The sequence below is a fragment of the Mus caroli genome, chromosome 12, assembly GCF_900094665.2.
Source record: "Mus caroli chromosome 12, CAROLI_EIJ_v1.1, whole genome shotgun sequence".
In the NCBI taxonomy this organism is placed as follows: Eukaryota; Metazoa; Chordata; class Mammalia; order Rodentia; family Muridae; genus Mus; species Mus caroli.
Window position 1 is genome coordinate 13,588,603 of NC_034581.1, and position 6,683 is coordinate 13,595,285.

Consider the following 6,683-nt stretch of genomic DNA (forward strand, 5'->3'; position numbering starts at 1 on the left):
GTCTGTGTCTGTGATGGGCTCTCATTTGCTCGGCTATCCTTCAAAGTGGAATCGGCAGTCTCTGAGGCATGTTAATGAGAGAGGCTTGTCCTCTGAATATGCCTTAGAACTGTGGTAAGCCTTACTGATAGGCAAAAGACACCTGGATGCTGAGTGGAGTGGGGCCACAGCTGGAGGAGGGGCTGCTGGGAGGTTACAGCTGGTGGAGGGGCTACCATGGGGTCACAGCTGGTGGAGGGGCTGCCATGGGGCCACAATGGTGGAGGGGCTGCCATGGGGTTACAGCTGGTGGAGGGGCTGCCATGGGGCCACAATGGTGNGCCATGGGGCCACAATGGTGGAGGGGCTGCCATGGGGTTACAGCTGGTGGAGGGGCTGCCATGGGGCCACAATGGTGGAGGGGCTGCCATGGGGTCACAGCTGGTGGAGGGGCTGCCATGGGGTCACAGCTGGTAGAGGGGCTGCCATGGGGTCACAGCTGGTAGAGGGGCTGCTGTGAACCACAGCTGGTGGAGGGGCTGCTGTGGACCACAACTGGTGGAAGGGGGCTGCATCACAGCTCATGGAGGAGCTGCTGGGGGGCCACAGGATAGACTTCTTTCTAAAAACAGAATATAGGCATTTTCCTTCAAATCTGGAAGAGGCCAGCATAAAACCAAACCAGAATGTACCTTGATCTTGGGCATCCTGCCCTAGAACAGCAAAACAATGGCTGGCTGCTGGAGTCCAGGTGCTTAGTCATGTCTTCCTTCTTCCCTGAGACTCCCTCCTTAAATTCCCTTCTGATCATCAGCCTATTGAGGAGGCTTGAATAAGGTTCTATGGCTTTCAAAAAGGCTCACGTGTTGCAACCTCATTGAAAGTCACTGTTGCACAGAAAATTCAGTGCAGTCTGTATCCCTTTAGAATTTCCCAAAGGGTTAAGCAAGACAGAAAATCCCCAGCTTTTGGCTAAAAACAGAAAGTCCCTTGCTGTGGTACGTTTGGTCCTATATTTGATTATAATGGGAATATCGTACATTTCACGGCACCATGCAGGGGACTGCGGCAAGTGAGGGAATAGCCCAAATATTCTATTAGACACCAGCAAACTCATTGGCTGTCCATTTAAATTGGAATGAAAAAAAAAAAAACGCCATCGAGTTATGAGTTTTGGAAAGCAATTGTTTGAGCTACACCTTCCTTTATTAACTGTGTCTTTTAAAATAAAAAGTTATTGAACAATAGCATCTGGGGGCTACAGAGTGTTCCATTTTTGTGACATTAATTAAAACCAGCACATGTATACCTCAGTGATTATCTAGATAGGGGAGGATGCAAGCTATAATCTGTTCCCCCTTTATGAACTAATCAGCTCTGCTCAGTGACGGTTTCTTTGTGTCTTGCTCAATCTAATAGCACCTCTCTTTTGTTACGCCTTGGCTCCGTGTGACTAAAAACTTACATTTCATTATTTGCTGGGCACCCTTCAGCACTGGCATGAGCTGACCCAGTATTCAAATGCTCCTGAGCCCAGGCCCCTACTCAGAACTCACTGACAGAAGGCTCAGCCCATCGACTGCTCTTAGGAGGTCAAGGGCAGGAAGCAAGCTGGGTGGCGGTGATGCTGGATAGAAAATGGGAAGAAAGATGTAAGCCAGGATCACAAGCAAACTTCAGCTTCCACTGAAAACACCCAAGCTGCTGTTTTCTTTCTAACACCTTAGTTTTCCCATCTGCAAAGTGGAGCCTCTGATACCGCTCCCCCCCTTTTTTCCCTTGAGTGCAAGATTTTATAGACACAACTAAAATACTGTGTGGGTTCTGTAAAATGGTCACATGCTTGATGCATATAGGCAGGCAGGTGGAACGGAGGAAGGGCCGAAGTCAAACTGGCCTCCTGGCTCCCATCTCAGCTGCCAGGCAAGGTCCGCAGATGCTCCACAGCCCCTCCCTGCTTCCGCCTCTGCTTAGCCTCAGTGGTGACTCATGGCTTGGGATTGTGGGAGGGATAACTATGCTGATGTTGGCGCTGAAGATCTAAAGAAAGAAGTTTGAGCCTCTGTACTACGTACATTGTAGGTTCACTGGGGTTGGGAGAGAGGAAGCCTGGGCTGCTCCAACTCTCAAAGAGAAAGAAGAATGGAGTTAGGGAACAAAACTAAAGCTGCTGCTTCCAGCTGCCACTGTGGACAGAAGGGAGCTCTGGACAGAATAGAACTGGAGTGGGTGGAGCTGCGGGGTGAGGTGGTGCTGGAGTGGGCGGAGTTGTGGGTTGGGCCAAGACCCCTAGAGTCTGTTTGTTCTCATACTCCCCTCCCCCACCTCACGCAGAGGCTAGAGAAGTATGCTGGGTGCCTTCCTTTATTGCTCTCCACCTTAGTTTTGAGCCAGAGTCTTCCACTGAAGCTGGATCCTGCCATTTTGGCCAAGCTGGAACACTTCGCTTGAATGACAGGCATGAGTGACCATGTTCAGCTTCACGTAAGGTGCTGGGGGTTTGAACTTAGACCTCTTGCTTTCACAACAAGTGCTCTAACCCACTGAGCTGTCTCCCCAGCCCAAAGAACTCTCCTTAAAAAAGAAAAGAAAAAGAGGCAGGCAGATTTCTGAGTTCGAGGCCAGCCTGCTCTTTGTCCTGGAACAAAGTGAGTTCCAGGACAGCCAGGGCTATACAGAGAAACCCTGTCTCGAAAAACCAAAAACCAAACCAAACCAAACAAACAAACAAACAAACCAGCCAGTGTTTGATTGGGAGAGACATTCATGAGGCCCCACCAGTTCCCGAGAGGCTACAGGCAGTTGGGGGTTGGGGAAGGAGAGACATTTTCTTCAGTGCCCACGTTCCTGCAAGTAACCCCTCAGCCACGTTCTTACAGGTAACTCCAGTTAAACTCTTCGGTTGATACAAGCCGAGAGGAAAATGGCATTAGTGAAGAGGAAAAAGAGAGGAAGGGTGCATGAGTGAGTGATTAATATAGCCAAAGCAGGTTGTATGCGTGTATGACAATGCCATGGGGCCCAGTGCTATGTAGATTCATATATGCTGTCTTGATTTGGTTTTTTGTTGCTGTTGGTTTTTTTGTTTGTTTGTTTGCTTGCTTGCTTTTGAGACAGGGTTCCTCTGTTCCTTTCTCTGGCTATCTAACAACCCAGCTATATGGTTGATTAACTCACACCATTTCTTTTCATATGTGTGTGTGTGTGTGTGTGTGGTGTGAACATGTGCCTACATATACATGTTTACATGTGTGTGGGTATACATGGATACAGCTATGTGTGTACATGTCTGTGAACCTGAGGTTGATGCAGGTTGTGTCTCCACATCTTCTTTTCCTACTGTAATAAATTATTCTGAGAGAAGCAACTTGCAGTAGGAAGGGCTTACTACAGCTCACAGTTCTCCGTTACAGTCCGTTATGGTGGGAAAGCCCAGGAGCATAGGGGGCTTGGAGCGTCGGCCCACATTACACCCACAGTTCCTAGAAGACAGCAGTGAAGGCAGTTACCTGTCCACTTACTTCTTCTACTCTTTAACAGTCCCTAATCCCCTGCCTAGGTGAAATAAAAAAATATTATTAAAATTCCTGGTGTGGCATTTCTACCTGCCTTTGACCGTTTATATTCTTGGATGAAAGATACTTACAGCCTTTATATTTTTTAAATATGTCTGAGACAGCACAATAGCTGGGCAACTTCCTACCTTCCATGTTGTTAGAATTTACTTTCCTATCCATACCTCAAGTTATTATTTACTATGTTTTATTTGGGCTGTTCTTAGTTCTAATTGGCCAGTCCACATGGCCACATTTTTATGGCTTAGCTAAGCCATGGCAGCTTCTCCTCTCTTGTATGTTCTTCTATTTCATGGTGGCTTCGCTCTGTGTGTGTGTGTGTGTCTCTGTCTCTGTGTGTGTGTGTGTGTCTGTATGTGTGTCTCTCTCTGTGTCTCTGTCTCTGTCTCTCTCCCTTTCTCTTGTACTCATTGTCTTCTCTCTCTAAGCCCATGAAAATCTCCACCCCACCTATGTCTCTTCTCTCCAGCTATTGACTGTAGGCATCCTTATTTACCAATCAGAATTAACTTGAGGGCAGGGTCCCCGGTTTTGAGGGCCTGCACTCAGTGTTACAATAGACAGTAAAAGACAAAACCTCAACACCTAGAGATTGATGCCACCCATGGTTCTCAGGTCTTCCTACCTCAATTAATATAATCAAGATAATCTCAGATATTCACATATAGTTCACAGATATGCTCACAGATCAAGCTAATCTAAACAACTCCTCATTGAGACTCTCTTCCACCGTGACTCTAGATTCTGTCAAGTTGAGTGACAACTAACACTATCCATCACAGGGCATCTTCCTCAACCCCCCTCTATTTACTGGGGCTCAGTGTCTCTCTGAACCCAGAGTTTGCCATTTTGGATAGTTGGGCTAGCAAGCTTATTCTGGGGAATCCTGCCTCTGCCTCATAAGTTCTAGCATACAGACAGGCTAAGATGCTTGCCCACAGTGTATTTGGAAGCAGGGAATCTTGTAAAGTAAGTACGTTACCCACTGAGCCATCTCCCCAGCCAAGTAATAGCTCCTTAAACTGTGGGTCATGAACCTATATAGGGTTGTATAATTGCATGTCAGAGGTCTAACCTCCAACACGCATGCACGCACACATACACACACACACATACACACACATACCACCAAAAGAATGGTAATACTAAAAGGTTTCCTAACACAAAAACCAAAAGTTAATTTAACAATCACAGGTGTGACAGATCAGTGGTGTTCCCGGAAGTGGTCTCATTTATGTGTCATGTGACCTCCCTGCAACTATGGCTCTAAACATACACATATACACTATGCACCATTTGTGCCATGAAGCCATACCTCAACACAGCCTGGAACACGTGGGCTCCGATGCCAGACTGTTGCAAGCTATGCGTTGTAGTGTTTTCAAGGCACATCTGAAGCTTTCTACTCTTAATGGAAACATAATAGCTTAGTTACAGAAAACAAAGACAGAATGTCCCCTACCATCATTCCTTAGCAGGAAACACATTGCTACATCTTTGGGGTGTATCATGATAGGATGCTTGATTTTCAAAATTGCTGTTTGAGTAACTGACTTAAAATTCATTTTTTAAGGAATTACTAAATGGTTTTTGGCTTGGAATTAAGACAGAATTTCCAACAGTTCTTGTTATGGCCTAAACATACTTGAGCCATTTTGTATTCTGTATTTATGTGAAGCAGTATTGTCAGCATTGACAATTATAAAATCAAAATATTGATCAACACAGAAAAACACTGAAGGTGCTCAGCATCCTATAACATCGAACATGCAGTCAAGACTTAATTCTTTATGTAAAACTAAACAAGCTTACCCTCCTCATTAGTGTGCAAATTTGCTTTCATCTTTAGTAAATGGTAAAATTGTATATATACCAAGGAATTGTTTTAAAATAAAATCCCTTGTGATTTATTGTCAGTGAATGTTTAATCTGCGTACCTATTTGTATATACCTGCATTCCTGGGATTGTACAGTAATCTCTTGTGTAAAAAGGGAGTCACTAGTGGAACCCAACTTAGACATCTCACATTAGTCTTGTCGGGGTTTCCAGGTTTAGAGGTAAGGAAAAGGCCCATCCAGGTTCTCATTCTCTGCTGTCATAGGCTTTTGGTCACAGCTGGGTCTCATCTGGGCTCAGGGTCCTCCTTGATGCTCATAAGGCAGAGTCTATTTCCTTGAAGCTACAAAACCTACCAAAGTCTGATACTTCTTTTAGACCAGCATTGGCATTGTCTCTGAACTCAAGTTTGAGTTCAAGTTTTCTCTTAAGTACACTTGACTGTGGCAGGACCGTACAGGAGATTTTCTCACTTTTGATTAGCTCAGACTCATGCTAATAAAAGGTCATAATTGTGTTCTCAAGATGACTTCACTTTTGCCACGTAAGCCAGTCAGAAGTCTAACATCTGTCTTGTTCACAGTCCTGCTAACACTCAAGGACATGGCAGTAGAGACATGAGGCATGGGCCAGCTTGGAATTATATTTCATAAATTATCTTGTATTTCTAGTTCTGATAGATAGATAGATAGATAGATAGATAGATAGATAGATAGAGTCATAGTCAGGGTTTCTATTCCTGTACAAACATTATGACTGAGAAGCAAGTTGGGGAGGAAAGGGTTTATTCAGCTTACACTTTCCACATTGCTGTTGGAATGAAAGTCAGGACCAGAACTCAACCAGGGTAGGAAGCAGGAACAGATGCAGAGGCCCTGGAGGGATGTTCCTTACTGGCTTGCTCAGCCTGCTCTCTTATAGAACCCAAGACCACCAGCCTAGGGATGGTCCCACCCACAAGGGGCCCTTCCCCCTTGATCACTAATTGGGAAAATGCCTTACAGTTGGATCTCATGGAGGCTTTTCCTCAACTGAAGCTTCTTTGTCTGTGATAACTCCAGCTGTGTCAAGTTGACACAAAACCAGCCAGGATAGATAGATAGATAGATAGATAGATAGATAGATAGATAGATAGATAGACAGATGAAAAAGGAAAGAGGGATGGAAAATTTTTTATTTAGTAATGACACACAAGTATTCCATAATAGCATTCATGGAATATTTTTACCTACTCCTCTGTTTCTGCATATTAAGTTTCTTTCCAATCCTTATGAAAAGAATGATGTAACAAA